This window comes from Bombina bombina, chromosome 5 (assembly GCF_027579735.1).
Source record: "Bombina bombina isolate aBomBom1 chromosome 5, aBomBom1.pri, whole genome shotgun sequence".
In the NCBI taxonomy this organism is placed as follows: domain Eukaryota; kingdom Metazoa; phylum Chordata; class Amphibia; order Anura; family Bombinatoridae; genus Bombina; species Bombina bombina.
In genome coordinates, this window is record NC_069503.1 from 94,356,755 (window position 1) to 94,375,752 (window position 18,998).

The 18,998-nt window shown below is 39.7% G+C and overlaps 1 protein-coding gene across 1 annotated transcript in view; it reads left to right on the plus strand.

Annotated features, from left to right (window-relative positions):
- Positions 1–4,388: 4,388 nt before the first annotated feature.
- LOC128661351 (zinc finger protein 585A) overlaps positions 4,389–18,998 on the plus strand; it is a 1,234,370-nt gene continuing 1,219,760 nt past the window's right edge. Inside the window, exon 1 of the mRNA XM_053715615.1 lies at positions 4,389–4,517. The gene's annotated coding sequence lies outside the window, so the exon portion shown is untranslated. The remainder of the gene's footprint in view (positions 4,518–18,998) is intronic.

An 18,998-nucleotide genomic window follows, 5' to 3' on the forward strand; every position in this document is an offset into this window, starting at 1 on the left:
AAAAAAAAAAAATTTCCAAAAGATTATAGGTGAGGTATAGGTTCTAGTGTTATACTAGGAGAGAGGAAGTGAAATGTGAAATGCAAAAAAAAAAAAAGATCCACAAGTGGAAATTAGTGCAAATAAGTGGATGTGTATACAGGGGTGGTGTGAGCTCTATGAACTTATGCTAACAGAGAGAATTCCGCCTTTAGGCCAGAGTATTAGTGTACAAGCTTGGCAGTTCACTTCTAATATAGACCCCAGAAAGTTAGCTAGACTCCTTGTCTCAGGAGGATCTTAATTAGTACAATCACCCAACTGGAGACCTTGACAATCAAAAAACAGTACGTTTAGTAGGCTAAGTTACTACGTAGCTAATATTTAAACAAGGAATTAGCACTTTTGGGGAAACTTACTTTACAAATATCTATGTTCCCAAATTATATAGACAAAACCTTGTACCAAAAGCACAGATCAACTAGACAGTTTTTTCTTGATTTTACATTTCTAACACATGGTCAGTTATGTTATCTAAGACAACCTGGCATTATTCTTTTTTTTTTAAACTTTTATTTATAGATAACCAACAGCGTATATCAAACAAAAGCAAATCAAATTACAAATCTTTATACCACGCAGGGCGAAGATCAAGAAAAATAACATAACAAAACAAAACAAAGCAGCGCTGCATACAGAAAGACAAAAAAGAAAATGATCACATGAGGAAATAATTACTTCAATATATAAAATGATCATCAATACCTAATACCCTGCTCAAGATTTGTCATTATTAATATACACTGCTGAACTTTTAAAGGGTTTTTACATCACCTTGTTTACAGATTCAACACATAACCAAATCATATAAATATACACATAAATATAGACAGAAAAGAAAGAGAGAGAGAGAGAGAAAAAAAAAAAGAGGGGAAAAAAAGGGACAATCCTCTCCTCCTCTCCCCCCCTCCAACTGTCCCTCCATATCTCCATATTGACCCATCCAGGCTACTTAATCCAATTATGTGGAAAAACATTTAATAGAGTCAATTCTGCAAAACTTACTGATGCTAGAAAGGGGGAGAGAATCATTTTTTGAATAACACTTGGATAGGTTAATATAACCGGTGACCATTTCCATAAGAACTTCTTAATTCTTTTCTCAGAGGCATCATGGAGATGGAAAGATTCAAAGACAATCTGCTCCTGAAATATTTTAAAGACCTCAGCTAGTCCTAATAAACGCTTACTTTTCCAATTTTTAAGTATACAGAATCTAACTGCTAATATAACTGTATTTAAGCTTTCTATGGTGTTCCTATTAAAATCATCATTGAAAGGGTATAGAAAGAAAATATCCTCTACTGCTAGCAATATTGTAACTTTGTATAATTTATTAAACCAATAAATTATCTTCAGCCATAATTGTCTAACCATAGGGCAAGACCAAAACATATGGAGTATATCTGCCTTATAATATGCGCAACGTGGGCAGATATTGACTGATAAAGGGTAAAACTTTTTCATCTTCCATGGTGAAATATAGAAGTCATTAATCAGCTTCATATGTGATTCTTTCCAGGCCATTGGTACTTTGCATTTCTGCATCAAATTAAAGCTTTGAGAAATATTTTCAAAATCTATCACGGGAATTTTTGCAGCCCAAAATTTACCTAGATTATCCCTAATCTGGCATTATTCTAATAAATACAGGATGAAATAAATCTGTGTCTACCTGTCTACCTGTCACAGTGTGAATATATTTCTTCAACCTGGAAAATAACCTTTAGTGTGCTTACTAAATCATATAAAAAAACAAAAAAAAAATAGAAAAAGAAAAAGAAAAGAAAAAGAAAAATCTATCTTTGATTGACCAGCAGCAAGATTTTCTATCTGGCAATAGGCCTTTGCTTCACATAGAATATTTTCCAATGATATAGGCAGATAGAATATATGACAATAAGATTTTGGAAAAAAGCATTAAATTTCAGCTAACAGTTAATACATTTTAGTCATTGCATCAACATGTGGGAACACCAAGAAGGTATAAGTCACTGCTTTAAGCACCCATCTGTCCAGAACACAGTCCTTCCTTCCCCCTTTCTTCTCTTAAGTCAAACACAGACTTTCTGGTTTAAGGCTAGCTTCACTGGGGACAATCACCCTAAGGGGGGACTTAAGTCTGCACCGCTTCCTAGCTTTCTGAACCAGGTCAGTAGCCTTTAATATGCGGCTATTAGGTTTCACCCTCCTTCTCTAGGGCCCAGACTGGATTAGCCTTTTATACCATTCAGGAAAAGGAGCATAGATACCCACTTCTGTTATTGCAGTATACCAGGTGGGGGGAAGGATATAAGCTTTATCTAAATTGCTGTCAAAGCTCAATCCGGCAAAGTCCTAATTATCTTCACTGGGATATGTGGGCTTGGGAGGGAGGACTTGGTAGTTACACAGTTAATCTGTTTCCAGTTTGTATGGCTATTGAATGGCAAGATTTGATCTTCTCATTTCTTATTATTCCCCCTTTCTGCCAATTTTCTGAGGGGACTTAGACAGGTTTCACCTACCCTCTTACACACCCAGACTTATACTCCAAAACACCTAATTTTTAGGACTATTAACTTTGTGTATAAAAAAAAAAGTTACTCTTCACAATGCGGTTTTGCTGATAAGAAAAAGATCTCCACAATTCTTTTAGCCTTCCTGGCCCCACTCCTGTGCTATAACACACTGGCAGCCACTATTTACCAAAGGGTCAGAAATAAATTTTTAAGGCAACGGTCCTGTTTAACAGATAGAAACAAACAGTCCTTGGCCAGGGGACTTAATCAGGGCCAACATAGAGTTACCGGATCCAGCACATGGCAGTGTGCTTTGGACGACCCTTTGCCGCTTCTCCACTCCTCTCTGCCGCGGTCTATCTCCGGCGGAACCAGGCCGCCACGAGCTACGTCGTCCTCGCCAGGCTGAGGTGCAAGGTGAGCTGGTCAGAGATGCTTGCGCTGTCACAGCGCTGAAAACTTCCGCCCGCTGGGTACTCCTCCTGCCGTCTAGAGGATAGCCTAGTGGGCTGCTGGAACATACAAGCTGGCTGTGGTACACTCCCGGAGGCTCGAGGCCTGCAAGCCGTGCTCACTGTTCACACACGTCAGCTGCGTGCGTCAGGGCTGCTGACGTCAGATCCCGGTCTTCATCCCACAGTGGTTAACTTATAAGTGACAGTCACAGTGATTACCTTATAAATGACAGTCACAGTGGTTAACTTATAAGTGACAGTCACAGTGGTTACCTTATAAATAACAGTCACAGTGATTACCTTATAAATGACATTATGACAGTCACAGTGGTTACCTTATAAATGACAGTCACAGTGATTACTTTATAAATGACAGTCACAGTGGTTACCTTATAAATGACAATCACAGTGGTTACTTTATAAATGACAGTCACAGTGGTTACCTTATAAGTGACACAGTGGTTACCTTTATAAATGACAGTCACAGTGGTTACCTTTATAAATGACAGTCACAGTGGTTATCTTATAAATGACAGTCACAGTGATTACTTTATAAATGACAGTCACAGTGGTTACCTTATAAATGACAGTCACAGTGATTACTTTATAAATGACAGTCACAGTGATTACCTTATAAATGACAGTCACAGTGGTTACCTTATAAGTGATAGTCACAGTGGTCACCATATAAATGACAGTCACAGTGGTTACCTTATAAGTGACAGTCACAGTGATGACCTTATAAATGACAGTCACAGTGGTTACCTTATAAATGACAATCACAGTGATTACTTTATAAATAACAGTCACAGTGATTACCTTATAAATAACAGTCACAGTGGTTACCTTATAAATGACAGTTACCTTATAAATGACAATCAGCATAAACCACTGTGAATGAACATTAAGAACAAAAAAGCTACAAAATGTTTTGTTTTCAGAATGATTGTCTACAGGTTGTTTGTTACATTAAAGTTGATTAAAAAAAAAAAAAAGCAAAGAAAAAAAACAAAGTAGTCTAGCTGCAGACTGGAGCTCCACTGTAGTCAGGAAATATGCGACCTCCACTGACTCTAGACAGGAAACATGTGACCTCCACTGACTCTAGACAGGAAACATGTGACCTCCACTGACTCTAGACAGGAAACATGTGACCTCCACTGACTCTAGACAGGAAACATGTGACCTCCACTCAAAGCTTTTTTTTTTAAATCAACTTTAATGTAACAAACAACCTATAGACAATCATTCTGATAACGAAACATTTTGCAGCTTTCTTGTTCTTCTTAATGTGCACTCACAGTGGTTTATGCTGATTGTCATTTATAAGGTAACCACTGTGAGTGCACATTAAGAAGAACAAGAAAGCTGTAAAATGTTTCGTTTTCAGAATGATTGTCTATAAGTTGTTTTTCACATTAAAGTTGGTTAAAAAAAAAAAAAAAAGCTTGGAGTGGAGGTCACATGTTTCCTGTCTAGAGTGGAAGAGCTGCAGCTAGACCCTTCTGGAAGGAGCGTGTGTGTGAGTCAGAGGAAACCTCTTTATAATATTATTTATCTGTGTATAATGCGCCAGGGAGATGTTTGTGTGTGAGGCAATGGGGGTATCTCTATAATATTTTATATCTGTGTATAAGATACTGGGGAGGGGTGGGGTGTGTGTGAGGCAAAGAAAAACTCTTTATAATATCATATATCTATGTATAAGGTACTGGGGAGAGGGCAGTGTGTGAAACAATGGTAACCTCTCTATAATATATACCTGTGTATAAGGTACTGGGGAGGTGTCTGTGTGTGTGTGAGACAATGAGAACCTCTCTATAATATATACCTGTGTATAAGGTACTGGGGAGGTGTCTGTGTGTGTGTGAGACAATGGGGATATCTCTATAATATATATCTGTATATAAGGTACTGGGGAGGGGTCTGTGTGTGTGAGACAATGGGGATATCTCTATAATATATATCTGTATATAAGGTACTGGGGAGGGGTCTGTGTGTGTGAGACAATGGGGATATCTCTATAATATATATCTGTATATAAGGTACTGGGGAGGGGTCTGTGTGTATGAGACAATGGGGATATCTGTATAATATATATCTGTATATAAGGTACTGGAAGGAGCCTGTGTATGAGTCAGAGGAAACCTCTTTATAATATTATTTATCTGTGTATAATGCACCAGGGAGATGTTTGTGTGAGACAATGGGGATATCTCTATAATATTTTATACCTGTGTATAAGATACTGGGGAGGGGGTGGGGTGTGTGTGAGGCAAAGGAAAACTCTTTATAATATATATCTGTATATAAGGTACTGGGGAGGGGGCAGTGTGTGAAACAATGGTAACCTCTCTATAATATATACCTGTGTATAAGGTACTGGTGAGGGGTCTGTGTGTGGGACACAATGGGACTTCTCTATAATATATATCTGTATAAAAGGTCCTCGGGAGGGCTCTGTGTGTGTGAGACAATGGGAACCTCTCTATAATATATATCTGTATATAAGGTACTGGGCGGTGTGTGTGAGACAATGGGAACCTCTCTATAATATATATCTGTATCATACCTCCCAACATTTCAAAATTAAAAAGAGGGACACCCCCCCCCCCGCAAAAAAATTGAAATGTGGTGGGCGGGGCTTAAAAAAACATAAGACCAAAGTAATAAAAATAAAATTCTAAATAAAGTAATATATTTTAATACACTTAGGCAGCAAATCAAACACAAGCTCAAACCACTGGTATGGCTATGTGAGCGCTGTATTTAATTAGCCTTTGCAAAGACATTGCTAAATATTTTTATCTTAATTGCACATTTATTAATAAATTCTTTAAAACTACTCTCTGCATTCCCCATTAATATTCTAGATTCTGGCCTTTAAAGTCAGCAAAAATGCAAAGTAGCACACTACATAGCATACACTTACACATGCAGATACACACACTACATAGCATACACTTATACATGCAGATACACACACACTACATAGCATACACTTATACATGCAGATACACTTACACATACACACACACACACACACACACACTACATAGCATACACTTATACATGCAGATACACACACACTACATAGCATACACTTATACATGCAGATACATACACACTACATAGCATACACTTATACATGCAGATACATACACACTACATAGCATACACTTACACATGCAGATACACACACACTACATAGCATACACTTATACATGCAGCATACACACTTATACATGCAGATACAGACACTACATAGTATACACTTATACATGCAGACACACACACACACTACATAGCATACACTTATACATGCAGATACACACTTATACATGCAGATACACATACACACACTACATAGCTTACATTTATAGATGCAGACACACTACATAGCATAAACTTATACATACAGATACACACACACTACATAGCATACACTTATACATGCAGATACACACACACACTACATAGCATACACTTATACATGCAGATACACACACACACACACTACATAGCATACACTTATACATGCAGATACACACACTACATAGCATACACTTATACATGCAGATACACACACACACTACATAGCATACACTTATACATGCAGATACACACACACTACATAGCATACACTTATACATGCAGATACACACACACTACATAGCATACACTTATACATGCAGATACACACACACTACATAGCATACACTTATACATGCAGATACATACACACTACATAGCATACACTTACACATGCAGATACACACACACTACATAGCATACACTTATACATGCAGCATACACTTATACATGCAGATACACAGACACTACATAGTATACACTTATACATGCAGATACACACTTATACATGCAGATACACATACACACACTACATAGCTTACATTTATAGATGCAGACACACACACACTACATAGCATAAACTTATACATACAGATACACACACACAGTTATGGATACAGATACACCCACACACTACATAGTATACACTTATACATGCAGATACACACTCTACATAGCATACACTTATACATGCAGATACACACACACTACATAGCATACACTTATACATGCAGATACACACACACTACATAGCATACACTTATACATGCAGATACACACACACTACATAGCATACACTTATACATGCAGATACACACACACTACATAGCATACATTTATACATGCAGATACATACACACTACATAGCATACACTTACACATGCAGATACACACACACTACATAGCATACACTTATACATGCAGCATACACTTATACATGCAGATACACAGACACTACATAGTATCCACTTATACATGCAGACACACACACACACTACATAGCATACACTTATACATGCAGATACACATACACACACTACATAGCTTACATTTATAGATGCAGACACACACACACACTATATAGCATAAACTTATACATACAGATACACACACACAGTTATGGATACAGATAGACACACACACTACATCATATATGGGTATCTGTAATTCATTGTATGGGGTCCTGGGGTTAGCAAGCACATTAGCTGGCAGTCTGCGGCTGCCACTGCTCATTGTATAAAACTGAAGACATGCTAGTATTATCACCAGGGGTTAGACATCATCATTACCAGAGGTAGGTTAGAGAGGTCACCATTACCCATGGTCAGAGTGTATACAGCCTTCTTACTCCTGCTTAACCCACACACCATTCCTTTTCACAGGGAATCTAACAGGTATCTAACCCTGTGAGAGCAAAGCCAGCTGCTTCTGAGTATGGGCCCAATAGAATTAAAAAAAAAACAAAAAAAAAACATTTTTTTTTAATGCCTGGGGCAAATCGGGACAGAGGGACAGACCCCTAAAATCGGGACTGTCCCGCGAAAATCGAGACAGTTGGAGGGTATGCTGTATATAAGGTACTGGGGAGGGGTCTATGTGTGTGAGACAATGGGAACCTCTCTATAATATATATCTGTATATAAGGCACTGGGGAGGGGGCGGTGTGTGTGTGAGGCAAAGGAACCTATCTATAATATATATCTGTATATAAGGTACTGGAGAGGGGTCTGTAGTGTGAGACAATGGGACTTCTCTATAATATATATCTGTATATAAGGTACTGGGGAGGGGTCTATGTGTGTGAGACAATGGGAACCTCTCTATAATATATATCTGTATATAAGGTACTGGGACGGGGGCGGTGTGTGTGTGAGACAATGGGACTTCTCTATAATATATATCTGTATATAAGGTACTGGGGAGGGGTCTATGTGTGTGAGACAATGGGAACCTCTCTATAATATATATCTGTATATAAGGTACTGGGGAGGGGGCGGTGTGTGTGAGACAATGGGAACCTCTATAATATATATCTGTATATAAGGTACTGGGGAGGGGGCGTGTGTGAGACAATGGGAACCTCTATAATATATATCTGTATATTAGGTAATGGGCGGTGTGTGTGAGAAAATGGGAACCTCTCTATAATATATATCTGTATATAAGGTACTGGGGAGGGGGCGGTGTGTGTGAGACAATGGGAACCTCTCTATAATATATATCTGTATATAAGGTACTGGGGAGGGGTCTGTGTGTGTGAGACAATGGGGATATCTCTATAATATATATCTGTATATAAGGTACTGGGGAGGGCTCTGTGTGTGTGAGAGACAATGGGAACCTTTCTAATATATATCTGTATATAAGGTACTGGGGAAGGGGCGGTATGTGTGTGAGACAATGGGAACCTTTCTAATATATATCTGTATATAAGGTACTGGGGAAGGGGCGGTATGTGTGTGAGACAATGGGAGCCTCTCTATAATATATATCTGTATATACGGTACTGGGGAGGGGTCTGTGTGTGTAAGACAATGGGAACCTCTCTATAATATTATATATTTTTATATAAGGTACATAGTACTGTGTGTGATGCAATGGGAAACGTTCTATAATATTTTATGTATGTATAGAAGCTAATGGAGAGGGGGCTGGGTGTGTGAGACAATGCAGACATCCCAACTCTCCCTGAAGTTTAGGGAGTCTCCCTGGTTATAATAGCGGCTCCCTGATGCCAGCAAATGTTATGCAATCTCCCTGAAACTCCAAGTACCATGAACCAATGTGGCCCAAATACGGAAAATTATTTCTTTAAGCAATGCCTTTAGTTGCTGGGACGTTCTAGAACCCTCAAACATGCATCAGTAACCAAAAAGCCCCCCCTGATTTTAATAAAATAAAACACAAATACTACCTTATTTACTGCACATAATTAAACTTCGTATTCTAAAATATTTAAGCATTCAACAAGCGTACAATCACTGGAAAATAGGTTTGTTGTATGTGGTTGTGCAATAAAGCTACTTTTTTTAATGTGACTTTAGTGGGAAGCTACTTTAATGATAAGTCTCTATCTTATTTAGGGTTTCAAGGTGTCCAATATATAACTGGGAGGGGGGTGGGTGGCGGCGCAGTAGCCGGTGAAGCCACCTCCCTGAAATGAGTTTTTGCAGGTTGGGATGTCTGGAATTGGAACCTCTTTATATTATATATCTGTATATAAGGTACTGGGGAGGGGTCTGTCTGTGTGTAAAACAATGGGAACATCTCTATAATATTATATATTTTTATATAAGGTACATAGTACTGTGTGTGTGATGCAATGGGAAACGTTCTATAATATTTTATGTTTGTATAGAAGCTAATGGAGAGGGGGCTGGGTGTGTGAGGCAGAGAGAATCTCTCTATACTATTATATATCTGTATATAAGGAACAAGAGTGGGGTCTGTGTGTGCATGAGACAAATGAAACAGCTGTATAAAATTATATGTCTGCATTTTAAAGGGACAGTCAACCCAAAAATTACTGTTACTTATTTAGATTAGTTAATTAACAATCTTTACAGCAAACTGTAGCCCAATGTTCATTTAAATAAACTTTGGCAGAAAACACACTTACTAGATCTCATCTGGCCGTTTTGAAATGGCCGCCTGACCCCTCCTTCTCTGACGTCTCCCAAAAGCTTCCACTAGTACAGGATCCTTTGTCCCTGCACGCTCCTGTGTCTCCCTTCATTCAGTTCAGTGAGACACTCATATGGCACCCTCCTCACACTATCTCCCCTCACTTCACTATCACCCTCATTCATCCCCACAGTTGCAATTTCAGCTCTCTAGCTGTTCGTACCCGGCACTCACTGCCTCTCATCCATGCTGTGCACTGTGTGTTACAGAGAATGAGAGGCAGTGAGTGCCGGGCAGACGGCGATGTGATATGGGTCTGTGCGTGTAACAGCGATAACCGGGTCTACAAGCTGTTCCTGCCGGCACTCACTGCCTCTCATTCTCTATAATAGTGTATCAGTGAAACATCATACAACTAATGTATGTTAGAAGCAGGTTTTATATGATAGTTAGATTTTAACAGCTTAACAGCCAAGAGGTTAAGAAGGCTCTATAAGGATCATATTAAATAGTAAAACACAATAACTTCAATAGGTCTTCCTTTCAGCAGAACGTTCTGTCTGCACAATCTCTTCCTGTTCTCTCTTGTATTTTGTGCGTGTGTAAGGATGGGATGCAGAACGACTTTTACTCTGCACAGTGATTACAGTGAAAGACAGCTTCTGCTGCTCCTAAGCGTGTGTTTGTGTTTGTGCAGACAGAACGTTCTGCTGAAAGGAAGACCTATTGAAGTTATTGTGTTTTACTATTTAATATGATCCTTACAGAGCCTTCATTTTTTACCTCTTGGCTGTTAAGCTGTTAAAATCTAACTATCATATAAAACCTGCTTCTAACATACTGTAGTTGTATGATGTTTCACTGATACACTATTACAGAGAATGAGAGGCAGTGAGTGCCGGCAGGAACAGCTTGTAGACCCGGTTATCGCTGTTACACGCACAGACCCACATCGCCGCCTGCCCGGCACTCGCTGCCTCTCATTCTCTGTAACACAGCGCACATCATGGTTGAGAGGCAGTGAGTGCCGGGTACGAACAGCTAGAGAGCTGAAATTGCGGCCGTGGGGATGAATGAGGGAGATAGTGAAGTGAGTTGAGATAGTGTGTATCTCGGATGCAAGCTACTTTAATTGTATTGGCTGATTTGAATAGCCAATAGAATAAGAGCAACTGTAATTCTATTGTCTATTCTAATCAGCCAATAGAATTACAGTAGCTCTTATTCTATTGGCTATTCAAATCAGCCAATAGAATTAAAGTAGCTCGCATCCGATTGGCTGATTTGAATTTGAAGGCTCAAATCAGCCAATAGGAATTCAAGGGATGCCATTTTTAATCGCGTACCTTGAATTCCTATTCAGTGTACGGCGGTGATCGTATGAAGAGGATCCTCCACGTTCCGCCTCAGGTCTTCAGTTCCAGAGGTCTTCGGTTCCAGCGTCGCCGGTCTTCAGTTCCAGATGGACGGTCTTCAGCTCCGCGGTCATCGCTCTTCAACTCCTCCGCTCCGCGCCATCTGGATCCTGGAAGAAGAAGAGGTCGCCGCCTGGAAGAAGAGGTTGCCGCCTGGAACAGGACCTTCTCCGCCGGTCTTCAGGACAGGTAAGGAGCACTTGGGGGTTAGACTTAGGTTTTTTAAAGGGGGGATTGGGTGGGTTAGAATAGGGGTATGTGGGTGGTGGGTTGTAATGGGGGGTGTTTTTTTTTTTTTTTTTTTTACAGGCAAAAGAGCTGATTTCTTTGGGGCATGCCCCACAAAAGGCCCTTTTAAGGGCTGGTAATAGAGCTGTTAACTTTTGTAATTTAGATTAGGGTAGGGAATTTTTTTTATTTTGGGGTGCTTTGTTATTTTATTAGGGGGCTTAGAATAGGTGTAATTAGCTTAAAATTCTTGTAATCTTTTTTATTTTTTATAATTTAGTGTTTGTTTTTTTGTAATTTAGTTTAGTGTATTTAATTGTAGTTTAGTTTAGATATTTGTAGTTTATTTAATTTATTGATAGTGTAGGTGCATTTGTAACTTAGGTTAGGATTTATTTTACTGGTAAATTGGTAATTATTTTAACTAGGTAGCTATTAAATAGTTATTAACTATTTAATAGCTATTGTACCTAGTTAAAATACATACCAAGTTACCTGTAAAATAAATATAAACCCTAAAATAGCTACAATGTAATTATTAATTACATTGTAGCTATCTTAGGGTTTATTTTATAGGTTAGATTTAAATAGGAATATTTTAATTAATAATATTAATATTAATTAGATTTATTTCAATAAGAATTTAGTTAGGGATGTTAGTTAGATAGGGTTATTATACTTAATATATATATATAATATAATAACAATATTAACTATATTAACAATAATATAATTAGGGTTAATATAGTTAATATATATAATATAATAACTATATTAACCCTAATATAATTTGGGTTAATATAGTTAATATAGCTGGCGGCGGTGTAGGGGGATTAGATTAGGGGTTAATCTATTTAATATAGGTGGCGGCGGTGTAGGGGGATTAGATTAGGGGGTAATACATTTATTATAGGTGGCGGCGGTGTAGGGGGATTTAGATTAGATGCAAAAGAGCTGATTACTTTGTTACAATGCCCCGCCAAAAGCCCTTTTAAGGGCTGGTAAAAGAGCTGATTTCTTTGGGGCATGCTCCGCAAAAAGCCCTTTTATGGGCTGGCAATAGAGCTGTTACCTTGGGGCAATGTCACGCAAAAGGCCCTTTTAAGGGCTGGTAATAGAGGTGATTACTTTAGGGGGCTTAGATTAGGGGTTAATGTATTTAATATAGCTGGCGGCGGTGTAGGGGGATTAGATTAGGGGTTAATTAATTTAATATAGCTGGCGGCAGTGTAGGGGGATTAGATTAGGGGTTAATTAATATAATATAGCTGGCGGCGGTGTGGGGGGATTAGATTAGGGGTTAATACATTTAATATAGCTGGCGGCGGGTTAAGAGCTCACATTAGGGGGTAGTTTAATGTAGTTGGCGGCGGTTTAAGGGGCTCACATTAGGGGGTAGTTTAATGTAGCTGGCGGCGGTGTAAGGGGCTCACATTAGGGGGTAGTTTAATATAGCTGGCAGCGGGGTAGGAGCTCACATTAGGGGGTATGTAATGTAGCTGGCCACGGTGTAGGGGGGTCACATTAGGGGGTTATACTTTTAATGTAGGTGGCGGCGGGGTCCGGGAGCGGCAGTTTAGGGGTTAAATACTTTATTAGGGATTGCGGTGGGGGATCGCGGTTGACAGGTAGATAGACATTGCACATGCGTTAGGTGTTAGGTTTTATTTGGCAGGTAGTTTAGGGAGTTACGGGGCTTCAATAGACAGCGTAAGACTTACTACGGCTGCATTTTGTGGTGAGGTGAAAATGGAGTAAGATTTCTCCATTTTCGCCACGTAAGTCCTTACGCTGTATATTGGATACCAAACTGCGCGGGTTTGGTATACCTGCCTATGGCCCAAAAAAATACGGGCGAAGGCAGAAATATACGAGCGTAACTTCTATGTTACGCCGTATATGTGATACCAAACCCACGCAAATTTTGGCGTCGCCGGCTTCTGCGGGATCGGATCGAGGCCCAGAAACAGATACCCCAAGTTTTCCAGGAGTTTTTGGCCATCAATTTTTAAATCTGCTGGCAAAGGAGACAAGATAAAGTGTTAATTATAATTTCAGCCTTCATATTAACTTTAAATTATGCCATTGTCAGATTATGGACACTGGCATCCGTTTTATAGACTACACTGCTAATTAGCTAAAAATGGATGCATGTAACCTATTCCCCTCTGCCTAAAAGCAAAAGAAGCAGGCTTCAGGTTCCAAAGCCAGATTAACGTGAATGCAGAGATAAACACATAACTAGGGGTAATAGCTAGGACTATAGCTTCAGTATTAAACACTGCTGATATTACAAAGTAAACCTAGGAGCAGACAAATATCAGGGCGCGAGAGTGTCGTAACAAGATTGTTGCTACTGAACAACTTAGCACTCTGCACAAGGAAAGCTGTGTCCCTTTTTACATAGAATTCAGTTTGAATAGCCAGCGCATCCTTAGGATAGTAATATAAAAAATTAAGTAAGTCAGACCCACATATCTTAGGGAATATCATGCTATGGTTTTGTTTCTCTCTTCCTCCCTCCTGCTCAGAAGAAGTAGGTAGACAGGATGTATTACAGTAAGAGATAGATGTAGGCTATGTGTGTGTTCCTAGGAGACTTTAGCCGGTTGCATAAAACTAAGTAGGAGAACGAAAGTTAACAGTGCCTTCAAGAATTATAACTCTACAAACATGTGTTTGGGAGCAAAGCTTGCAAAAAGCTATCTATAAATTGATATGCCGAGTAAATACATGAGTGGGTCATGTGGGAGGTGGAGTCAGTATTGCAAACTGCTAACCAAGCGTATAAATTATAAACTATAATTATATTAAAACAAACGCAGCATGATTATTGGTAGCAGAGATATGTCTGGTCGCATTAAGAAAGGTAGCCATGTATGTCCCTGAAGTGTGCAACCAGCACTGTGTTCATAGATCTGCCTTTAGCGCCATCCTCCTGATTAATATCTGCCAAAAAGTCCCCGTTGTCAAATAGTTATAGATATAAAAGCTAGCGTCTTATGGAAGCTTTAATGTCAGAAAGAAAAGAAAAAAAACAGCTGCAAAAAAATTATTTTACTCGAGCAGAGATATGTCTTCTTTGAGCTAACTTATATCATGTTCATGAATACAGTCATCCCACACCAGACTTCTGTTTACCAGACTCACCTCCCAAACCAAAGCAGACAAGGTCAAATTAGAGTCAGATCATGTTGCCAGGATTAAATGGGACACAGATGGTGCAGGTACAAAGTTGAAGAAAATGCGCAGTGAATCTAGTAAAGTAGTTGCGCCTTATGTCTTTCCGGCATCTTGAAAATCTTGAGGTATAGTCATTCTCCATAGGACTGACTTGAGAATATTCCACCTTGCGAGAGGATTGCATATCTATATCCCTTGTCATGATCAGTGGCGCATGAGATCTTGGTGCTGGTAACTTAGCTGCAAACGTTAGACATAGTACTTTCTTTGGAGGCTCCACCCTAGGATCCAGACAGTCCGATACTAGTGAATCCTTATCTGTGTCCTGCCGTGACAGTGAGTTCTCTGGAGGTGCTGCCAAGTTGATAAGGACTCCAAAGTGATTTTTTGAATGCAGCGCTTGTGCTTCTAGGAGAAGTTCCCCCATAACTGCAGTCAGTGGCGACTGGTGAATTTTGAAGATGGTGGTGCACGTGGCCCCGCCCCTGACCCCGCCCCTTGAAATAGAGCCCCGCCCCTCCAATGGCTCAAAATATTTGAACCGGTATACACTAGTCCCACTGTTCTTTAAAAGAATTTAAAAAAAATGGAACCAGGGAATTAACTATGTTTTTCATATATTCATATTCCTGATAAGAATTTGTTGTACATATTTACAGTGAATTTTATTTTACATTTTATCTATAAGACCAGAAGTGCTTAGTGCCACTAAGCAGTCAGAGTTGCAATGCATTGGACCCCCATGTTTCCAGGACAGATAAACTTATTGCAGCAGCAATTACAGTAAATACCCATAAATATGAATGAAATGTTTTATTATTGCAAAATACATTTCTTGACCCTGTTGCACATTTTTAAACACACAGTGACATCACATATTTTATTTTTATTTTGATAAGTGACAACAGATTACCTCATTTATGGCAGATGAGACTCCTAGCCCACCAAGGACAACAGTATTGCTTAACCCCTTCAATGTCAGAGACGTTTGTGGGACACTTGAACACATGCTGCATTCCTTATTACCAGTCTGCTCAGTAATTTGTTATAACAGCTTTTAGAGTTCTCAGGGTCAGGCTGTGCAGCAGTGGTCCCTAGATTATATCAGCACTGCTGTTCACAGCCTGGCCGTGTGAGCTCTAAAATATGTTATAAAACAGATTACTGATGGCTGACTGGAGATGAGGAATGCAGCATGGGAAACGGAGAGTACACAACTTCAGACCCATCCCCCCACACCACCGTTCAGAAAGCTCCAGCTCTGCATCTAACACAGGTCCCATATTCTCCTTTACAGCTGCCAGTTCTCTCGCCTGTCAGCTGTCAGGACAGGCATCCGTGAGCTTCCAGATGTCAGCAAAGGCTGCTACAGGCAAGTTCTCCAGCATTTAAATCTCTGTTTCTATACTCACAGCATTTCAAGCATTGCTAACACAATGAAAAGTGCCGTGAGCAGGAGAACTGAGAATTAAATGCAGGAGACCTGGAAAGTGCTGTGTAATGTGCAGGGTCTCTGTCTGGGGCTAACAAAATATAACATAACTAATCCTTACAGCCACAGAGTCTCTGAGCATATCTTTCCTACAGGCACCGGAGCCTGATACAAACACACCCACATATCCTGCTCCAGCAACATTTTGCAGTTAACACGCAATTTGAAGATGGAGCTGCGTCACCATTTACAAATTTCTAACATCCCTTTACTGCTAATAGCAAAACATAACGGATCTACCTATTCTCAGTTTTCTGTCAACTCTGCTCCTTCTCTCAACTCTGCTCCCTCTCAGTCTCAGGCTCGCTCCTCTCTGCTCAACGGCTATCTCCACAATGAGATTTCGCGCCGTTGAGCTGGGAGGAGCATGCCAAACGTCATCACATGACTGTGAGAGATGACGTATCCTGTATCACTGCCTGTCTGATCATTAAACACCTCCCCCCCTCGCACAGTCTGAAGTGTGCGAACAAGAGAGTATGGGGATGGGTGGAGGCTTAGAGCGGTGACTGCAGGAAAATTTAATTTATGCATAGACACTGCCATATGTTAGCTACCGCATGTGCGGTTAGGGGTTAGAACATATAAAAAAAACTTAATTTTTTTTTTTTTTACATTTAAAAATAAAAAACAATTTGGCTTTTATTTTTTTTTGGGCTACAAATTAAATATAATTTTTCCAATAGGTGGGCTATTGGAAAAATTATATTTTATTCAGATTTTTTTTCTTCTTCTTGTGGTCCGAAAGGGGGGCACGTGCGATTGTGCTCAAATGGAGGAGCCTCCACTGACTGCAGTTAGGGAATTGAACAGTGGTGTGAAGACAGCATTAAGGGAAGAAATAATGTGCTCCATCTTGTTTAATTGAGTGCGCAATTCTGCTGAAAAGCCCAATGGCTTGATTGGAGTTAAACGACTTCTCTGTGACCAAGAGTTGGAAATTCTTCATCCTGGAGGTTTCCCGGGCACACCTGTTGCCAAGGGAGGAATGGATGGCTTAAGATTTGGCCACAATTTATCTTGCAGTTAGCAATCTTATACAGAACAGTAAGATTCAGTGGCCATCTTGGTGAGCCACCCACCGGAAGTCCATCTCTCATCGTTTTGTTGCTATAGCACTTTTACCTTTACATCATTACATTAAAGTCAATGGGAATTCCATTTTGTTATTCAAAATACGGCTAGAGATGGCGCAGGTCCTGTATTCCTCTTGAAACAGTTCTCCCCGATATCACTGAAGATAAGAAAACTTCACTGGTGTATGTAAACGTTAACCACGTAATAAAGGTGCAGTATACACACTCTGATATATATCAGAAGTCGGCTCCTCACCGTAGGATTCCTCCAGTCTACGTATGCAAATCAATTCCTTGCAACCCAAGGTCCAGCGATTTTACAAAAACAGCAGAATCCATGTATATATAAAAAGAACAAGTGTTTATTAAGATAGCTCTTTTATTTCTTCTTATCCTCAGTGATATCTGGGGAACTGTTTCAAAAGGAATACAGGACCTGCACCATCTCTATCCGAATTCTACATATTTCAACGGTTCCTTGGGAGAGACTGTAAGAAGGCAGCGGTCCACCTAAAGGGGAGTACTGTTCTTACCCATTGTATACAGTATTTGCAATAACATCTGCAATAGCCTGTATTTGTTGTTTGTATTAGCATTTGGTTATTTACCCTTGTCATTCCATAGAAAGCAGCTATAATATCACTTAATCTCACTTTCAGAATATGCTACTGTTCTTGGGGAACATATCTGGTAAATATCTAGTTGATATGTCATATGGCTTTGTTGCTTTAGCACTTTTAATTTTACATCCCAATAAAAGTCTATGGGCATTCTATGTTGTCATTCACCCTTGTCATTCCATATAGAAACCTCTCTAATGTTATATATCTTTATATACAGTACCGGGGAGGGGTTTTGTTTGTGAGTCAGAGAAAATCTCCATATAATATAAATTTGTGTATACAGTGCTGGGGAGGACTCGGCTGCGTGTGTGAGTATGAGGGAACTACTCAATTATATATCTACTAGTCCTAAAGCCCGTTGACACGGGCCGTGTCTCTCTCTCTCTCTCTCTCTCTCTCTCTCTCTCACTCTCACTCTCTCTCACTCTCTCACTCTCTCACTCTCTCACTCTCTCACTCTCTCACTCTCTCACTCTCACTCTCTCTCTCCTTCCTGCCGGGTCCTCGCGCGCCTCTTACAGCTGAGCTGCTGCCGGGTCCTCGCGGCAAGAGTTTGTCTGAACTGCGCATGACGGCTTCAGACAAACTCTTGTCTTTTATTATATAGGATGTAAAAGCTACAGGGGAGGGAGATAAATGTGTGAGTCACAGAGGGAATCTCTTTATAATATTATAAATCTGTAAGGTACTGGGAGATAGCTGTGTGTATGTGAGTCAGAGAGAACCTCTCTAATATGCCCATGAAGAAGGTACTGGGGAGGGGTTTTGTTTGTGAGTCGGAGAGAATCTCCATATAATATAAATTTGTGTATACAGTGCTGGGGAGGGGGTTGCGTGTGTGAGTATGAGGGAACTACTCCATTTTATATCTGTGTAAAAGCTACAGGGGAGGGAGATAAATGTGTGAGTCACAGAGGGAATCTCTTTATAATATTATAAATCTGTAAGGTACTGGGAGATAGCTGTGTGTATGTGAGTCAGAGAGAACCT